The following is an 11,386-nucleotide window of genomic DNA, read 5'->3' as shown; positions in this document are numbered from 1 at the left end:
AGGTCATTTGGCAGAACATGTGGGACCTACACTGGACACCCCCTTTACAACACAGATGTTGTAAATCTAAATGAACTGGCACACAAGTGAAGGAGGTGGCCCAAACACCCCCTGCTGCACATGGAGAGGATGCAATTCCCCAGTGAGCCTCCTATGGGGATGTCCCACACTATGTCCACCCGTAGCATCCTGTATGTGTCTGAGTGAAGTTTTACACACATTGATGCCTTCCTTAGGATCCACAAACCATTACAGATGACTGTCACGAAGGGTGACTATCAGTTCATGGGAGTCATGCTACATGTCATGTGCCCCATGGTGAGTCGACATGTATGCATGGTAACACAACATGCACAGGAGCAGTCCCCACACATTCAAAACACGTAACACCCCCAAAATGCCCTGCTGCAATCCTTACCCAAAATGTCTTTTCAACATGTCCGTTCATGGAACGCAGATTCAGTACACGTTGCAATACTCATGAGGAATATCAGGAGGCCAACGATGACATGAGCAGACAACATGCGTAAGACCCTGGGGATGACAGACACACAAGGAGACAGCGAAAATATTGTTATCCGCATGCATGGTCATTTACTCTACATGAATAATGTTGTCACCATGCAAATTTAAAATTTATTGTCTCAGCTAAAATGTGTGGAATGACATCATCACTCGAGTGACACATCAGAACACACCTCTAAGTCACTTAGCATACAGTCAGCTGGACACACACATTGCAACACCTGCCACACAAGGCTCCAAGCATGCACACTCAGACTCAGTGACTCACCATCATGAGAAGAAGTTGCGTATGAGCTGTCTCCGGATGTCCTCCTCCTCCTCCTCCTCACTTGCCTCATGACCAAGCCCTTCATCCTCCACGGGTGGATGTTCCAGCTCATCCGGATCCAGGATGAGTGGCACTGCCTTCTCCACTGCCATGTTGTGCAGCATGCAGCACACAAGGAAGATGTTGCAGACCTTTGCCGGTGCATATGGGAGGGACCCGCCTGTCTTGTGAAGGCACCGGAATCGGCTCTTCAGGAGGCCAAACGTCCTCTCAATCACTCGCCTGGTCTGCCCGTGTGCATTATTATAACAGTGATCTGCAGCTGATCTTGGGTTGCGGAGAGGCGTCATCAGCCATGGCATGTTGGGATAGCCAGATTCCCCTACATGGAAACATCATGTGAAGAAGTGGGTGGGGAGATGCCGTAAGATACAAAGATACCGCAACACACAGGACAAACAGAGTATACCCACCAACAAGACATGCTCGTTCGTTGTGCAGCCGCAGCATAATTTCTGGCACACTGCTACGCCTCATGATGTAGGCATCGTGTGCTGACCCTGGAAAACGTGCACAGACATGGGAAATCAGCATGTTAGCAAGACACACCACAAGGGCATTAATAGAGTGGTAATGTTTACGGTTGCGATAGGCTACCTCCTGTGCCTGTGGTGGTACCAAAGCCACATGTGTCCCATCAATGGACCCAATTACATGGGGCATCCCTCCCAGGGCATAGAAATCACCCTTGACACCTGTCAACTGCTCAGGAGTCTGAAAATGGATGAATTCATCCAGGTGCTCCAACATGGCTTCTAAAACATCATGCAGGACACGGCTGAACATCGTCTGAGACATGCCACCGACATCAGCTATGGTGAATTGAAACGTACCGGTGGCAAAAAAATGTAGGGCTGCCATCACCTTCATCTAGGGGGTCAGCGCTGTAGGATACCTGTGTCGCGGTTGGAGGTGTGGTGCCAGCCTGGTGGTCAGGACCTCAATCAACTGTTGAGAGAATCGGTAACGTCTTATGCAGTCACGTTCCCTCATGGCAGCCAAGTCTGGCATTGGTCGGGGGAGAGGCGGTGCCCTGCAGAAAATTGGAATGAATAACGAAGAGTGAGAACATAACAACATCAATGTCAATGAAGTGAGCACATGCTCAACTGCTACTACACATCTGCTTAATACAGAGTCTGGTCTGTGCAATACATCCAGGACACGTATGCCAGCCAGGTGATACTCCTACGAAAAGCCAGATACAACCGTTGATTGGCAAGTCTACATGACATGCCCTGAAACGAGCTGTGGGCCAGTGTAAGTGAACAGCCATAGACATCACAGGAGTGTCATACATCCACATATCTTCATTTGAAGGATGTCATCTCATACAGACAGCTGACGGCAAGCTAGACGCACAGGTCACATGGAAGGTCAAATGTACAGATCACAAACATTGCGATGAAGGGGTACACGGGAAAACTGAAAACACAGACATTGAGACAACACAGATATGTCCTCATGTCAAAATCTCATGTTCAATGCATACAGACACACGTTACGTGGGATTCCACATGTGGCATGGTGTGTGTAGATGTGTGCCATGCCCATCTACACACCGTCACATGTTGGATGCAGCAACAGCAGATGCAGTTGACGGGACACCAACTGCCAGCTCATGGGAACACATGACACACACATGACATAGTCACATCGTGGCACGCTGGTCGTTCAATGTCAGTTATTAGTGTCCCTGTCCCTGGCATCAGGGGACAGTTGCGGGTGTTGGTGACTGTGCCATACCAGTGATGCTGTGCTTGACACGTTTGGACTACATGCTCACATGTGCAAAGTGTGAAGGGGAAGTGTGCCACATAGTGCCACATCACACATGACATGTGTACACAGGTCATCACACATCTATTGTGCTCAAGCATGAGGAGACATGTGCAATATCACTGCCTGACACACCTAGGCCCTGCACATGAAGGACATTAATGACAATGACTTGATGTACAGCCTTGTGCGAGTCTGAGACCACCATGGATTTCGTGTGCGCCCCCTATCACCAGTGTAAGCGTGTGAAATGCACCATACACACGCTCTGAGGGAGTGTGTACGGTCCGTGTCACTATAGTAGTGTTGCTGTAGGAGCACGCGTGTTACGTGTACTGCCTTAGTACACGTATGTGTACTACCAGTGCCTACATGTACGTGTTCACGTACACGTAGGCACTGGGAGTACATGTACGTGTACTACCTGAGTACACGTACGCGTAGGCACTGGGAGTACACGTACGTGTACTGAGGTAGTACACGTATGTGTATGCACTAGTTGTACACGTACGTGTACTGAGGTAGTACATGTACGTGTACTACCAGTGCCTACACGTACGTGTACACGTACGTGTAGGCACCGGTAGTACACGTACCTGTACTACCTCAGTACACGTACGCGTAGGCACTGGGAGTACACGTACGTGTACGCACTAGTTGGACACGTACATGTACTGAGGTAGTACACGTACGTGTACTCCCAGTGCCTACGCGTACGTGTGAAACGCACCGTACCTGTGTGGGGATTTGAAATTTACATAGGGGACACATAAGGGACAAGTTTTAGGCCATAAATGCATGCTGGTTGTCATGGATACTGAGTTTTCTGTTCAATTCTTTCCATCAGGTGGCCTTGAAAAGTCAGTTGGCCACAAAATTACATTGTTGCACAGTGGTTGTTGACTTGATATGATGCTGCTAATTTGAACCATGCAAATGCTGTCACTGGTGGATGTTTAAAGGGATTGGAGGAAACGTAGGATGCAAATGAGTCTGACCAATCACTCTGTACTCCTGTAAATGAAAGGACCCAGCAAGGCATATATAAGTCAGGCAGAACCCATGAGTGGGAACTTGCCTGCACAACCTTTCAGTCGACACCACTGCTGCTGCCTGTGCTTCCTCTGGCACCATGTCAAGGTCTGTGGCGAGGGCCCAGCCTTTCACACAGGAGGAGAATGAGGCTTAGCTTGATGTCATCCTCCCACTGTACCCCAGCCTGTATGGGAGACCAGGGGAGCAGGTGAGTGCTGACTCCACTAGCTTTGACTGTGCACCTTTTTTGTGACTGTCACGTCTGGCATTGTGTCCAGGTGTGACAGACATGCAATGTTGTTTAGAGTGGGTCCCAGGGGGGGTAATGGCTTATGTCTCCCATGCAGAGCATGATGTAGTTCATGTTTGCACTACTCACTTGCATTGTGCGTACTGTGACATTCACTGGATAGTGCATGACACATTCAGCCTGGCTAATCCTTTGTTGCATATTTTGTCTATTGTCCTGAGGTGATTCAGTGGTCCCCCCCGGTGTGACAGGTGACTGTTCCCACAGATGTGTCTGAGTTGAGTGGAGCTGTGTTGAGAGTGTCCAAGTGATGTGTACGCCCCCTGGACATTGATGTGTGTGAATGTTCCTTGTCATGTTGGTGAGTGTCTATATGAAGTGTTGCACCACAGCTGCATGGAGGAGGCAACAGCTCTACCCATCTTATGTGAGAAGTAAGCCGTGCTGTGTGTCTGACTTGCCCCACACCTGTCACCCCCCACAGGCAAGTGGCACATGTGCAGAGTGAGGTTTGTATCCGCTGTTGCCAATGGCATGTGATTGATCTGTGCCTGTGTGTGTCTGTGTACTCTGCTGAGGTTGCGTCAGTGGCCTGGGGCATGTAACTGCTTGGAGGTGCTGTCCATCAGCCTGGTGTCTCTTGTGATGCACAGTGTGTGCCATGTTCATGGAGTGTGTCGCACCCCTCATGCCACCTGTGTACTTTACATGCCATGTAGTGCATTGGGGCTTCCACAGAGGCCAATGTCCATATGACTAAGATGCAATTCCTTGGCAGCATCCTATGCCCTGTTCAACATTTCAAAGATGTTCAAATGTGTGTCTCTCTGACATGGAGCAGGTGTAGTGATGTTGTCTCACTTTGTCATCCTCACAGGTAACTGCCTACGCCAAGGGGGAGATCTGGAAGCAGGCCGTCAGGGCCGTGAGATCGGTGGAGGGTCGCAGTCGGCGCCTAGCACAAGTGAGAAAACGGTGGCAGGACATCCGGTGCTGGACCCGGAGGATCGCCCGGGTCCTGATGAAGGACTCACCTCCACGCCGCCACGGCGGGTGCCGACGCCTGACCCACCAGATAAAGCGTGTCATGGCGGTGGTCTTCCCTGACATGGATAGGCGGTTACAGGAGATGCAGCAGCAGGAAGGGGGTAGGTACATGTGTGTTTGTTGTGTGTCACCAGCTTTCAGAAGCTTTTACGGCCCGTACCACCATTGTAGTGGTGATGTAGGGGTACGCGTGGTACGGGCCGTACCCACGCCCTCAGAGCGTGGGTACGGCCCGTACCACCATTGTAGTGGTGATGTAGGGGTACGCGCCGTACCCACGCCCTCAGAGCGTGGGTACGGCCCGTACCACGTGTACCCCTACATCACCACTACAATGGTGGTACGGGTCATACCCACGCTCTGAGGGCGTGGGTATGGCACGTACCATGCATACCCCTACATCACCCTCGCCCCCCCTTTGCCCCTGGGTGTTGTTCTGACCTTCTGCGGCGTGCGCGGCGGTTTCGGTGCACCAGGTCGTAGGCTAGGAGGGCCGGGATGACACGTAGGATGGGGTCCATGGCTGTCCGTCGCGTACCGGTGCTCCTTCTTCACGTCGTCCTCAATTTCCCGGGAGTTTTTGGCTGCCGTAAAAAATGAGCTGTGCGGAGTGACGTAGGCACGAATCGTACTTGCTGGTCCGTAAAACGCTGCCTGACTCCGTCCGGACGTCACGTACGCGATGTCCCGGATCAGAATTGTGGGTATTTTTTAGCCGCACGTAGATTTTTATGAATCGTACAGAAATGAAATTTCTGTACGATTCGTACTTGCTGGTTTGTAAGGAGGATTTCCCGGGTACGAGTCGTACGTAGAATACGCTCCGTACGACCATTCGTACCCGGGTTTTACAGGATCGGAATCGGCACCATAGTAAAAACAATATTTTGTACTTAGATATTTTTAACAACGATATTATTTTTTCGATATTTTTGTACTTACCATTATAAATAGAAGGAGGTCAATATTTTTGACAATAATATTTATGTCCGATATTTGTGTAACTCGATATTCTGCTTATCGATATTCTGTCAGTGATCCCAGCTAAACAGTACGTACTACTGCATGTTCATGCAGGCAAAGTCTACAGTTCTTAATGGTAGATTTGCCTCTGCGCAGTCTGTCGCTCAGTCTTATCATGGCTGTGCCCCGTTTTGCCATCTTGGTGAAAATTGGGCATTTGTGGCTTTGATGGGTGCATTCTATTTGCCGACACATGCAGCAGCGACTTCAATTATGAGGGACCACGGAGGCAGTTTTACTCGGCTGGGGATTAGCACTGCAGACCTGCATGTCAGGCACATATCTTCTTCAGGTGCAGTCTTCTAGACTGGACACACACAGTTGCTTAGTCTCAGCAATTGCAGCCTGAGAGCTGGATCTCTAGCAGGTGTTCATCTTCAGCAGTTGTGGCCTCCCAGGTTGGATCAGGGCTGCTGCATCAGTGGCAACATGGGTGCTCTTGTGTTGCAGTCAAAACAACAGGCAGCAGCGCACCAGTCTCTTAGCAAAGTGCATGGATGACTGATAAAACAATGCTGTGTTTTAGTTGAATGTCTTGGTGCAGTTCACCACTCAGGAAAACCAGGAGACAGCAGCTTTAGCAATACTCTTCAGAGCAAGCACTCCATTCCTTAGTCATGAAGACTTTGGAACTGGAACCAAGTGGGGTGGTTTGTACCCCTCTGGCTCAGAAGCTCAGAAAAGAAGGGGAAGAGCTAGGTTTAAACATGGCAAGGTGAGTAGTAACTCCTATGGTTGATCTCCCAAACAGAATTCTGCGGATGTTAGGCAGTCCCCTCTTGCTGGAACTCCACTAATAGAGAACGGAAAGCGTTGGGCCCTCGATGATCCTGTTTGATTTCCACTGTATATAAAAGAGAGAGAAAGAGATGGCAGATTGGAGAATATATGGGCTACATGCCAGAGATGGCCTCTGCCTTTTCTCTCAGGTAGTAATCACCAAGGAAATAAAAGAAGGTTATTGTTAAGGTGCGGAGGATGAGCATTCAGGTTAAATAAAGTCGTCCGGGTTCCACTTTCTCAGTGGGAACTGTGCGTTTGTTGGACAATATAAAATTTCAGATGGTATCAGACTGATTCTATGCACATCCTCTGGATATGTTGGCCTATAGTCCTGCTAGCTCACAATGCCTCCCTAAGTACCCTTAAACCATGGAGGGTAATGAATGGATGTAGCAACCTTAGAACATGATAACCCTGACTCCCCAAGGAACCAAGGTGTTAACAGATCTATACCCTTTTTACTTAGTCACTCATGGATACCCAAAGAGATACACAAGAAATACACAAAGAGGCGTTTCAATATTTATTGAACCCTTGCGATTCTTGTGTAAAATATATGCGCTACAATGGTTAATAGACAGTAGCAAATGAAATTGATTAGCAATATGAGAACAGTCAAAATAATAAACAATTCCACCATTGTGTTAAAGCAGTAAATATATGCTGGTGTATAAATACAGTGTAGAGTGTACTCCTACTATGCACTTCTGTCACACTTGTCAGTTCTCAGGATCGGTTTGTTGCTCAGAGGGGTCCACCTCTTGATATACCCAAGCCTTAGTAGCCATAATGGAACAGGTCAGTGGGAGGATCAAGCGAAGGAAGCAAAGGATGGGAACAACAGGGAGGGAGACCTGTAATGAAAAGAACAATATAAGTACACACATTAACTCCCACTGGATCTAAGCCTAAAGAGATGATGGTTACCAGTACAATCTCTATACCTGTAAAGAAAAAGAATGACACCCCGTAGAGCAAGACACTTCTACCACAAGTCATGGATGTGAAAGCATTCCTTTCTGAGTTTGGCTTTTATAGACTCCACTATGCCTCACAGGGATAGAGCATAGTCCTATACCACTCCTTAGTACCCCTGTTGAAAATAGAGTCATAAGAACACAAAACATGAATCTTTAATCCATTCATAGGTATTGTATTAGATGCATATAACAAAGTGTATTGTGTCATCCATATCCTGGTTCAAATCACCATGAACTCCAATTGGTATAACGTAAATAAAATAATCAAAGTATTGTGGCACACAATCCCATTGTGAAGGTATACAAATGACCACAGAACAGACACCGCTGTATCAGTAGTCAGGGCTAGTTAATTGTCAGATACTATGTGAGAATCAGAGGAATGGTGTGAAATTTAGGAGAGACACTGCCGTGAAAATAATGTTGGTCGTATGTTCTGGAGGCAAACTAAAGCAAAACAAGCAGGCAATAGCTGGAAACCAGCCCGGGTCAATAGGGAGCATGAGGCAGGGTGCTGGCAAAACTCCCCTCCTCCGCACGAGAACAGCGGCGCTCACCAACGGAAGACGGGACTTGCTGGAGTCACTTCAAACAAAGGAAACATCGGTGCAGAGCACCCTTACCGGACCTCCCTGGAGTCTCTGAGCACGAACACCACCTCCGCAGACAAAGAGAATTTCCGACGCATTGCCTTGTTCTACTTCCACCTTTATGGAAGTCTCTGCAACGTGACGTGCGTGCCGGGCCTCCTGGGAAATGTAGTCCTACGTGCGGCCGGCATCTAGGACTCGGTTGTAAGGGATTCGGTTACCGCAGCGTGCTCGAGGTAAGGCGCGTGTAACAACTTCCTTACCTAGTTACCTTGGGTGGATGATCTGCCAAAATCCCTTACTGGATGATTAAACTCCCCGTTACCTGTGGGTGAATGTGTTCAGGTCCCCTTCCTGGTCACAAGTTTGAAATCCCTCCTCGCAGAGGGAAAACAGAAATCAACTGGGCTGAGACTCTGACAAACAGTGGCCTCGCAGTGACAGAAGAGTGCTCCTCTGATCCGGACATGGAAGTGCATGTGTATACATAATAACCGAATACATGCTTCTGTGCCGAGGCCTCAGCCAGGCTGTCATTGTTTATCCTCTTGTGATAGCTGTGTCGCCTTATGGACAAAAAACAAACAGCAACTTTGCACAATGGACATTTAAGCCTTGTACTAAATGTTCAAATTGTCGTGATAGTTTGCCTACAAAGTGGAAATGTGGTTTCAGATAAACGAATCCTGCACTGTCACGCAAGAAAATGTGTGTCAAAAGCCATCCTGTAGAAAAGAAGGAACCTTAAGAAACATGTGCATAAAAAATGGCAGTGTGTCTTCCCGAGTCTGACCCAGCCACGAGACACCCACTCCTTGGACGTAAGTCGGCTACAGCTATCCAATACTAATAAAAAGCAATCCTAATTAATGCTACATAATATATCCATATAAAAAACAGTTTTTAAAAAAGGCAATCATACTGATTGCTGAAAAGCATTTAGAAAGCCATCATTATGAAAATAAAGCAAATAAAATCAGATTTTAAAATGAATGCAATTTAAAAGGAATTTGTAATAGAAAACCAGGCCAAATTAAAAGTTCCACCAATCAAAACTTCAAAATTGTTTATGTGTTTCGAGGTAGACAAAGCATTTCTGTTCCCAGAAACAACATACAATGATCCCAAAGGCACACCACTGAGCAAGTTTATGGAGCAAACTAGTTCCTAACCAGCCCCCACAGCAGCCGCGGAAGGAGTAACCACACCCAATAGGAAATCCGCAGAGCCAGAACCAAGATCCAATTCACCAGAAGCATAAGCGTCCCAGGAAGGATCCTAGAATGCATTCAGAAGCAATGGCAAATGCAAGGGACAGCTATACAAATGGGCCTTTAAGGGTCCATCAGTACTTCAATGTCCAGAGGCTGAACCAATTGCGTTCCTAGATACCACTCTAAGGGACACTCGAAAGTGCACAGCAGACAGCAGAATAAAGGCTGTACCAGTGTTTGTTCAGGTCCTAAAGCAAGGGTGCCTGTAGGAGAGTAGGATCTGCTTCTTATAGTTACCCCCACTTTTTGCTGATGTTTCACTGTTTTTCGACTTAGTCAGTCTGGGATCCTGATAATCAGGACCCCAGTCTATCTGCTTTCCTCTCTAAATTGATTACATGTACTTTAGGTACACTCCAGATTGGATTTTGGGGTACCCTTATGAGTCCCTAGTATATGGTACACTATGTACAAAGGGCGTAGGTACCCCAGAGGCCTACCAGGGGCTGCAGTATGTATTGTGCCACCCCTGGGAAGTCATTTAAAATGACATAACAGGTCTGCTACAGCACAGCCTGTGTATGGTGGGGATGCACCCCTTACTGAGATATAGGTTCCCTATAACTCTCCATACCAATGCACATGTAAACCTATCAGTCACCCCTATGGCAGGCCTTAACAATCCTGAAGGCAGGGTGCTGGGTTTCATGTGAGAGGGTGCCCATGCATGAGCAGAGCCCCTCTGCAGCTTTTGGAACCTTTATTCCGGGGTTGTTTGTGATGCAGCCAAACCATATACTCTTAAGTGCATTCTAACCTCACGGTAAATGCTAACTTTGGAATGGCTGCATGGAAACATGTCGTGTTTGGTGACAAACACCTTGGAATCATCTCTCTGGGAGGTATGAGTCCACCCTGCTAGAGGGAGAAACATGGCACCACTGGTACACCCAGAACCAGCTTTGCAAAACCCTGACATCAAAAAATGGATGCTGCCAGCCACAGACACGAGTCTACCCTCCTGCTGCTGGACGAAACTCCAGCAGGGGAGGCTGGACAATAGGTTTCCTGTCACAGGGAGGTGTGACCACCTCCCAGACAGGCTTTAGTTTATAGGGGCTGGGTGGGTGCACTCCAAGAGTGCTTTGAAGTCTGAACTGGGGGCACATTTGGTGTCCCTGTGCATAGTCCAGCTCAAACCGGTTGAAGGGGCTGCCAGCCCCTGCTCTGGTGCGAAACTGGACAAAGGATATGGGTGTAGCCACCCCTCTGTCCTGACCCTCCCATAGGTGGGTCCCCAGAATTTGTCCCACCCCTTCCTTGGGTATAAAGTAGGAACCCCTGGCTACAGGACTTTAGATTTACCTGGATGAAACTCTGCTATAGAATCCCAGAACTTCTACTATCTACACAACGTTGGATGACCGAAGAATCTCTCTTGGAGTAAAGAAGTTACTCCCCTGCTTGGCAGGCACCAAAGACGCATCTGTCCGGTTTGCATCTCTGAAGCTCCTGAGGACTCTGAAGAATTTTGCAACACAAGAGGTGGGTTCCCATGGTCTATGAGATTGATCTGTGTGCTCAGCAAGTCTGAGGCCTGTATCCCTCGTGGAGACCGTGCAACCTGAATCCCTGGACACCGCGACCATTTGCAGAAACATCAGCTTTGAGGCAACCTCTGAGGTTGAGCTTTGGGTTACTTGTAGCCCTTTCCCCGAGCAGCAATTCCACTAAAGATTGCTGGCCTACATTCGACGAGTAATCCGTGAGCTGGCCCTTTGTGTTTTCTCTCGAGGTCCCTTTGCGATCCCTGTCCGTCGACCTGTGGGTCC

Source organism: Triturus cristatus, chromosome 1_2 (assembly GCF_964204655.1).
Source record: "Triturus cristatus chromosome 1_2, aTriCri1.1, whole genome shotgun sequence".
Taxonomy (NCBI): Eukaryota; Metazoa; Chordata; class Amphibia; order Caudata; family Salamandridae; genus Triturus; species Triturus cristatus.
Note: the sequence above shows the minus strand (reverse complement) of the source record.